Raw genomic sequence first — 10,198 nt, 5'->3', positions numbered from 1 at the left:
CTACAGGAAGATCCTCCACAGCACGGTCCGTCGGGCCCTCTGAATCCCTCTCCAGGCCTCAGGCTCCTTCCATTCCCGCCATCCGTTTCTCATTCCACATGCCCTTCCTGTACTGGATACAGCTTTGCTTTTCCTAGGACTACATATTTCTTCCATCCTCCCTGGGATCATAAAGCCCTCAAGGGCAGGGAGGTGAGGTTTATTATGATCTTTCCATTCCTCACAGTGCCTAGCACACAGTGGCATCCCATCAGTGTGTCACGGACCCATTAGGATGGACTGAGAACATGAGACAGACAGAAACTCTTGTACTTAGGCCCAACGTGAATAGGCATTGATGGCTTGCTTTCGAGGTCAACGTCAGTTTACCAAGAAAATAATAGGCTTTCAGTTCCAGTGTTTGCAGTCTTTCTAAATCACCCAAGGTGTGACTGGAACATGACCACAGCTTTGTATAAACCCCAAACCTGACAGCCACTCACAGTGTTACAGGAAATGTGTGTCCACACATAGACATACAAAGCCTCTGTCTTGGAGCGGTAAACACCCGCGGCGTCTGTGACTAACGGTGAAATCACTTCTGTGCCGAGCCGACGCCCTGGCTCCTCTCGCAGTGCCACTGGGACAATACAGGTAGGCATGACATGGCTGAGCACAGGTGGATGGATGTCCCGTGGCCTCAGTCATTTCACGTCACTCTTTTCTTACCTATCATTCTCAGCCTCACCCCCTGTCCCTGCTTGGCCATGGAAGGCTGCTGCTTTTTGAAGGTATTCTGGAAAATCTCTGATCAAAGGGTCTTTCCCAACTTCTTTGTAGCTCCTCGTTGGTGCTGGAATGGAGTCCTACCAAGAGCCAGGCTGATTTCTGCCCCTTACTCTTCTGCCTGGAGCATTCCCAGGCCTGTTTGTCATTATCAAATTATCTGTCCTTCCCATTGAGCACATGGTCCAACACAGACACAGTAAGTTGGCAGCCTAAAACACACAGGCCACACTGGGCCTGCAAGGGGATTTTGATTCTTCTTGACACTATTCGTTTGTTTCATAAATTCATCACCAATGTTTTTAAGTCAAGAAATTTTCTATGTCAGTTCAGACATTTAACCTCTTTTTAGAAATTGGAAGGTTTGGCCACCTCTGATTGGCATTTCTATCTGGCACCAATCAACTGAAGCTGAGAAATAGCTGTCTTTTTAGCTGGGGAAGCAGCACTCCACTTCTCCACTGTTCCCATCCATCCCCACTGTCCCCATCCATCCCCACTGTCACACACTTGACCATCCCGTGAGCTCATATATGTACCTTGCATGGCAGAGATGGGAGAGCAGTTCAAAACATGGTTTCTCTTCTTTCTGAACACACAAGACTATATATCCTTATTTGTACACCTATGGTTATAGAAGCATTATTCACAATAGCTAAAATGTGGAAACAACCCAAGTGTTCACTGATGGATAAATGAATAAGCAAAAACGTGGTATAGACACACAACAGAGTATTATTCCGCCTTTAAAAGGCAGGAAATTCTGAAACATGCTACTACCGGGAAGAAGCTTGAGGACATTATGCTAAGGGAAACAAGCCAGTCACTAAAAGATGAACACTGCATGATTCCACTTATAGGAGATACTTAGAGTAGTCAAAATCATACAAGATGAAAAGAGTTCTGGAGATGGACGGTGGTAACAGATGCACAACATTATAAATGTGTTTAATACCATTGAACTATATTCTTTAAAATGGTTAAAATGGTAAATTTTTTGTTTTGTATATTTGATCACATTGGAATTTCTTTGTAAGATTATGGTCATATGACTGAGCTCTGGCCAGAAGAATGTGTGTAGCAGTGACATGTGCCAGTTTATGGTGAATGCCATAAAATTTCTCACTTGTAATTTTCCATGTTCTTTTCCTCTCCATTTGATGCAGTCAAACCACATGCTGAAGATGGCAGAACCATCAGATGGAAAGATCCCAGGTTGGAAGATCCACTTGCTGACGAGAACAACTTTAGATAAGTAAGAAATGGAAATACTTCTATTATGTTTCAGCCATTATGCATTTTGGGTTTGCTATAGCAACTAGCAGAACTTCAATGCACCTACCTTTGAGCATCTGAGTCTGGGATCTGATTTAATACCTGTAGGCCCATCGTTCTCATCTTATGTTGAACTACCCATGACTAATCCCTCTGAAAGGCACCATTTCTTGTAGAAATCAACCCACTATGAACTTCAAGAGATGGTCTTCCTCCCTGGACCTCTCTAGTGAGTGGCTTTGTCCAACGTTAATTTGTATAACTGTGATTGTGTCTGAACTTGCCTGACTGTTAACTTAAATCTTTACTTTCTACTCTAGAAAGTTCTGGCTCTGGTCTTCATGAACTTCTTAGAAAAGTAATGGATGTTTATAAACAATAGAATCATGGTGTATTATTCTGTTCTCACATTGCTATAAAAAATACCTGAGTCTGGGTAATTTATAAGAAAAGAGGTTTAATTAGCTCATGGTTCTGGAGGCTGTACAGGAAGCATGATGCTGGCATCTGCTCAGCTTCTGGGGAGGCCTCAGGAAACTTACAATCATGGCAGAGGGCGAAGGGGAAGCAGGCACATCACATAGCTTGAGAAGAAGCAAGAAAGAAAGAGGGGGGTGAGACGGGCAGATCACTTGAGGTCAGGAGTTCGAGACCAGCCTGGTCAACGTGGTGAAACCCAGTCTCTACTAAAAGTAAAAAAAAAGTAGCCAGGTGTGGTGGTGCATGCCTATAATCCCAGCTACTTGGGAGGCTGAGGCAGGAGAATTATTTGAACCCAGGAGACAGAGGTTGCAGTGAGCCGAGATAATACCACTGCACTGCAGCCTGGGTAACAGAGTGAGACTCCAACAAGAAAGAAAGAGAGACAGAAAGAAAGAAAGACAGAAAGAGAGAAAGAGAAAGAGAGACAGAGAGAGAGAGAGAGAAAGAGAAAGAAAGAAAGAAAGAAAGAAAGAAAGAAAGAAAGAAAGAAAGAGAAAGAAAGAAAGAAAGAAAGAAAGAAAGAAAGAAAGAAAGAAAAGGGAGGTGCCACACACTTTCAAATGAACAGATCTTGTGAGAACTCTCTTACTACCACAAGGATAGTACCAAGGGGGATGGTGCTAAACCATTCATGAGAAATCCACCCCCATGATCTAATCACCTCCCACCAAAACCCACCTCCAACCTTGGGGATTACAATTCAACATGAGATTTGGCAGGGACACAAATCCAAACCATATCATATGGTCTACAGTAGTTGAAGAAATCCACTAGAGTAGTCTGGTCCTTTTTCCTAGATTCCCCAGCCAGAAGACTGTAGAAAGAGAATCAAACTCTCCTTGTGTACTTTCAAATGCAATGCACTTGACAGCACCATCCTTCATCTCTTATTGCAACTGACACTATTATTTAGCCTTGACCTCATCTCCACAATCTCTAGCAATTTATGGAACATCTATTACACACAAGTACTACATCAAGTATTTTATGTAATTTTTTAAAGTTAATTTTATAATAAATATACAAGATTGTATTATTATCTCCACTTTTAAGATATAAAAATTGAGACAAAAAGAGTTGAAATTCCTCAAGGCCACACAACTGGAAAATGAAAGGTAGGCTATAAATCAAAAATCTATGCTTTCCAAAACCATGTTATATTTCCCATGACAAGCTTATCTTTTTCCCTAGAGGAAAGCACTTTTGTGTCAGTTAGCTTTTTCTAGGGAACAAATCACTCTAAAACGTGGTGGCTTAAAACAACCGCACGTTTAGCCCATGACACTGTGGGGTGGCAATTTGGTCTGGGCTCATTTGGGCAGTTCTGCTGGTCTTGGCTGGGCTCACTCATACATATGAGGTTAGCTGGTGGATAGACAAGCTAGATGGCCTCACTATCTTATCTGGGGCCTTAGCCAGGAGAGCCAAAATGACTGACAAGGCAGGGCCTCTCTTCACATGGTCTCTCATCCTCCAACAGGCTAGCCAAGGGTTGTTCCCACAGTGGCAGTTGCAGAGTTCCCAAGAGCCTAAGAGCATCAAGAAAGGCAAGTACCAAAACACAAGCGATTTTCAGTTCACCGCCTATGTCATATTTGCTACTTTTCCATGGGCCAAAGCAATTCACATGACTAACTCCAGTTGCAAATATCAGCAAATAGACTACCCGATGAGCAGACCTTCAAAATTATATTGCAAAAGGGCATGCAGAATGGAATGGGAAGAATGTATAGACATTTTCAATATTTCAGGTAATTTAATTTGTTTTCTTCTAGCATTTTCCTCCATATTGCTAAATAACATTTATATATGGCTACCACTTAAGTAATTGACTTCAACTACTATCTTCCAGTTTATGATCATGACAGTTAAGAATTTGACATTTTTACCCTTTTACTTTCTACAAAAAATTCCCATATAACTTTCACCCAAATTCCCTAAACGTTAACATTTTTTTACCACAACTATTTTATAAGTTTTTTTTCCAAAAACCATTTGAGAATGGGTAGCAGACATGATTCGTCTTTACTCCTAAATATTTCTGTGTATGTTTATAAAACCATGGCTTAAATAACCACAGTACAGTTATCCAAAATCAGGATATCAACTTTATAATACTATCATCTAGTCTACCTTCTGCTGTCCAATATGATATACACTCACTACACATGGCTATTTATATTTAAACTAATTAAACATCCAATTCCTTGGTCACACTAGCCATATTTAAACTGTTCAGTAGCCACATCTGATTAGTGGTTGTAATGGCTAACGCAGAGAACGTGGCATCACAAACAGTCCTATTGGACAATGCTGGTCTATATCTTTCAAGCCCTTTTGGGATATAGTTACAGATTTATGGAGATGAAATTTATATCTGTTACATGAGGCCACAAGGTAGTAATTATTACCTCCATTTAATATATATATATATATATATATATAGAGAGAGAGAGAGAGAGAGAGAGAGAGAGAGAGAGAGAGTTTATTTGGGCCAACCTTGAAGATTGCAACCCAGGTACATACATTCAAATTGCCCTGAATATATACTCTGATTAGCAGCAATTGAAAATGGAATTTTAAAGGCAAAAAAAAAAGGGGTCACAGGGCATGGGCTCATACAAAGTTGTCTGTCAAGAATTCTCATTGGTTTACAGCAATAATATTGATTAGTGATTGGCTCTACATTGTTAAGCTATAGGGTATGGGTTACAATATCTGGTGCAGCACTATTAGGTTAATTTATAGCCACTTATAGCACTAGCAAGCAGTTTCAAGAGATGAACACACAGCTCAAGAGGGAAGTAGGACATGCTGGCTGTCATTTTAGTGTCTCTTTGAGCTTAATAATTTAAAAGGACTCAGGCTGGGCCTGGTGGCTCATGCTTGTAATCCCAGCACTTTGGGAGGCCAGGGTGGGTGGATCACTTAAGGACAGGAGTTCAAGACCAGCCTGGCCAACATGGTGAAACCCTATCTCTACCAAAAACTACAAAAATTAGCCAGGCATGGTGGCACACACCTGTAGTCCCAGCTACTCGAGAGGCTAAGGTGGGACAATCCCTTGAACCTGGGAGGTAGAGGTTGAAGTAAGTGGAGATCATGCCACTACACTCCAGTCTGAGTAACAGTGAGACTCTGTCCCCCCAAAAAAGGACTCACATTCCTCAGATAAAATTTCTTTTCTTTTCTCATTTCCCCCTTTTGATCAAAAATCTTTCTTCTTGAAAGCATCAGTGATCAAAATTTGAGTGTCAAGGTGTTCTTTGTTGCCAGGAAAGCTCATTTCCAGGTAATACTGTCATAGTAGAAATACCACGTACATAAGAATTATAATTAAAAAGAAAATTTATATGCCAGAACAAAAAAGGAAAAAAAAATTTTCATTGAAAAGTCAACTAAAAAGCACCATGAAGAAAATTAAATCCAGGTTCTTCTTTAGAGGTTTATTATAGCCAGGAAGTAGTGCAAGATTTAGTCAAAATTTTAGGCAAATAATAAAACTCAAAAACAATGGAGAAAGCTAGAATCCACCTCCATATTTTAGATGGGAAGACAAAATTAGAAAAGTAAACTGGGTCCATGACTATAATAAATCAATTCTGTATTCAGAGATCCAAACACAAGCTTGATTGTTTTAACACTTCTCTTTTACCATGACATTTTATTTTATATCTTAGTTTGGGTTATCCAGAAGCAGAGCCTGAGACAAGAATTCACATACATATGGCTTATTAAGGAAGAGCTCCCAGAACAAACTAGTAAAAGAATGAGGAAACCAGAACAGGGAAGGAGCCAGCCAAGGTGGTGATTTCAGGCAAAGTCCCAGCCACAGGCCCATCCTGCAGGAAACTCCAAACGAAAAATTATACCAGAGAGTTTGGCCCACCTAGAGATAGGGAGCTAGGCCTTCATATACCCACACCTGTTAGTCATTGGCTACGTAAACTCCCAGATACTTCTGGAAGTTCACTTGTTGTATGGGCAAAGCAGTGCTGGTAGCCCAAGGGCCGTCCTCTGAAGAAAGCTAATAGTTCATGCTGCTAGAATCACAGTACACACAAGCTGAGGCACGGGGGCACCCTAAACCAGTAAAAAGGGTCCAAGAATATCTGGGTGCAGGCCCCGCGAAAACCATGACAGACTATTCTGTCTTATTACTCTTCATCAAACATGTTCATTGAACGTCTCCGTTTGCCTTTTGTATAAATAAAACTTGAAAATCAAGCTGATTCAGAATAAATGCTCATATATTTACCCTGGCCTATTTCCACGAGATATTTTCTTGTGCCTACAATATCAGTTGAAGAAAATGGGTGGGGTGGGTGGGGCCACCCTTGATAAGGGGCATAAAATCAAAGGGCAGGAACCATGGAAAACAAATTCAGGGACAGCCTAGTACAAATCAGTCCACTTGGTAGAAGCGAAACGCCTCTGTTGGAGAACTGTCTTCTCTTGTCCTGCTGTCTACCCGGACTGCAGAAATCCACACGGCTTGCTTACAAAAAGTGGGGATTGCTTTTAGGATACAAGAATGTCCCATAAAACTAGAGATGATAAATCAGTGGGGCATCATGAGGAAGCTGGGGAGCCATCAGGAACAAACACAGGTTGCCTTTCCTTTTTTATTCCTTTGTTTTGCTCTACAGTCTTGGATCGCTGCTTCTCTATGCAAATGGACCAAAAGTGCCGGTTTCAGTTCTGAAGTCCACAAGCTGTGTTGACTCCAGAAGTAGATCCAGAAGTATAGATGTCTTATTCTTGTTCCTTTGTTTAAATTCTTGGTCAGGACAGAATCCAATTAGCCCAGTTCCCATGTCAGGGGTCGACCTCTGATTCAATCATCATATCCCAAAAGAAAATAGGATTACCTGGCATAAAGATGGTATCAGGGGCTTGAGCAACGATGCAGGTTAAGTTAAAGAATATGGCAGACTATTTTTTTTAATGTCCACAGTAATATTTCTGGTCCCTGATGCTCTTCAGAATTTTGCCACTCTTCTTCACTCTGAATGGTGGGGTCTGGGTTCCCTTCTCTTGAATCTAGGCTGAGACTTTTGAGGGCTCTAACCAATACAATACTGCAGACGTGGTGCTACGGGCTTCCAAGGCTGCTAGTCATTAAAAAGATACAGCTTCTGCCTAATATTCCTCTCGATCTTCCCACCTTTTCCTCATACTCACCCTTGGGAACCCAGCCACCATGCTGTGAGGAAGCCCATGCCACATGAAAAGATTACATGGCCATGTTCCCTCCAACAGCCCCAGCTAAGATATCAGCTGACAGCCAGCATCAACCACCAGACCTGTGAGCAAGGAGCCTCAGAGCCCCAGCATCCAGCCACTCTAAATGACCTTGAATCAAGCAGAAGTGAGCTGTCACTACAAAATTCTGCCCACATTATGGATTCATAAGCAAAACAAATGTGCCATTGTTGCTGGTTCTAGCCACTCGGTGGAGGGTAATTTGTTTTGCAACCATAGTAATATCTCAATAAGCTTTGGCGTTCCCATCTTCTTGACCTTCAGTGAATTTGTAACCTCGGAATTTCTGACCCCAGTGTCCTGATTTTCTCTTCTGGTCCCCTCACCTCACAACTACCAGAACCAAGCAAGCATGATCACTGAGAATATGTGGAAAAGCAGTCCCTAATTTATTATTTATTATATGTTTTCTATTCTGTTAAGGGGGATTTAAGATACTCACTTCCCTCCCAGAACATGCAAGGGAGAAAACAAAAACTACCATGTACATGTCAAGGAAGAGTCTAAAGGACAAGCAAGCATGGAGCTGTTCAACACGGTCAGGCGTGGGCTTTTGAGTTTTTATTTTCATTTGTTAGCGTGACAAAACATATAAGGGCGAGTCTGAACTCCCCACCAAATAATAACCTAAGATTCTTTCATATATACCCTTGTTTAGAACCATTTAGATGTACCTCCTTGAACCACTCCCTCTCTGAAGCCTGTGGGTTTATAAAATGCCAGGAACACCTCTTGCACACCATTCTGAAACTTTATATATGATCACACTGCAGGAAACTTTATGAATGATCACACATGCTCTTCATTTTTTTTCTTACTACATTGGCAAGTGGTAGCACCTTGGACATCACTCTACTTTATTTTCAAAACATCATTAACTCATTACTCAATTGGGTTTACTTGGGGCTACTATTTCCAAGGAGTCTTATGGTGGTTTCAGGACAAATATTTCTCTAGGAGTGGACTGCTTTGTTCAGTGCAATGATTCTCAAAGTGGGGCCTCTGGGCTAGTAGCATCAGTATCACTTGAGAATTTGCTAGAAATTCACATTCTTGGGCCTGGCACAGTGGCTCATACCTGTAATCCCAGGACTTTGCAAGACCAAGGTGGGAGGATCACTTGAGCCCAGGAGCTTGAGACCAGTCTGGACAATATAGCAAGGCCCCATCTCTACAAAAAAAAATTTTTTTTAATTACCTGGATGTGGTGGCAATCACCTATAGTCCCAGCTACTCAGGAGGCTGAGGTAGAAGGATTGCTTGAGCCCAGGAGGTCAAGGCTGCAGTGAGCTGAGGTCACGCCACTGCACTTCAGTCTGGATGGCAGACAACCCATCTCAAAAAAAAAGAAAACTCAAATTCTTGGACCTATTCAGACCTACTATATCAGATTCTCTGGGAACAGGCTTAGTACTCTGTGTTTTCACAAGCCCTCAAGATGATTCTGATGCATGTTAGAGTTTGAGAACCACTAATCTAGTTAGATCCAATAGAAATCGCATCAGTGACTGCAAAGAGAGAATAGAATTGTTAACTAGGTAGAAAATTCTAGCAAGGTAATTGAACAGGCAAAAAGGAAACCATTAGGTGTCAAGGAGATAGCAACTGTAGGCAGCAGCTCCTAGAGCAAAGAGAACAAAGGGAAGAGAGATTGGAATCATTCAACTTACATTCTCAGAGGAGAGGAGGGCCCTGCAGAACTGAAAAGGCACCATTGAAAAGGATCTGAAGCTCAGCTGGTGCTGTCCTCAGGATTCACAGTCCCTCCCACAAGCTGGACCCAGGCATCTCGGAAGGACACGGGCAGCTGATGCTGGTGCTGGTGATCATGCTTGTTCTGTGAGTGCTGAATACACTGCAAACCAGAACCACCCGCTGCTACCAGAACTAAATAAGGCTTCCTCAAAGAACAAACGTTGCTCAGGTGACACAGGAAGGCATTGCTCTCTCCTCCAATGTTGCAGTTTCAGTCTAGCACCCCCTACTGGCAGCAGCTGGCAAGGCTGAAACGGAAGTGACAGGGTCTCTGCCCTGGCGGCCCCAGAGTCACAGAGCAGGATATAAGAGGGAGGGTTTAGAGTAGAAAGACAACAGCTTAATAACTGGCAAAGTTATTTGGAGCTGTTATTTCCAAGATAGCTTATATGGTCTCAGAACAAGTTCCCTTTTGGGACAGGCCACCCTCTGCCTAGAAGTCTGACACCCAGAGTACATTGAGTGGTTTGCAGTGGTTTATTCACAGGAAAGGGCTCCTTCAGATAACAGAATACACTTTCACTATCCTCTTCTCATTGTGAAATGGCAGGAAATTCTTTTCCCTACTGCGGAGGATGAAAGCTAAGGAAGAAAGAAAGAAATGGGATTGCTGAATGAGCAGGGATTCGGGGTGAGGGGAAGGAACTGAAGGTTA

Source organism: Nomascus leucogenys, chromosome 11, assembly GCF_006542625.1.
Source record: "Nomascus leucogenys isolate Asia chromosome 11, Asia_NLE_v1, whole genome shotgun sequence".
Classification (NCBI taxonomy): domain Eukaryota; kingdom Metazoa; phylum Chordata; class Mammalia; order Primates; family Hylobatidae; genus Nomascus; species Nomascus leucogenys.
This window is presented reverse-complemented; position numbering follows the sequence as displayed.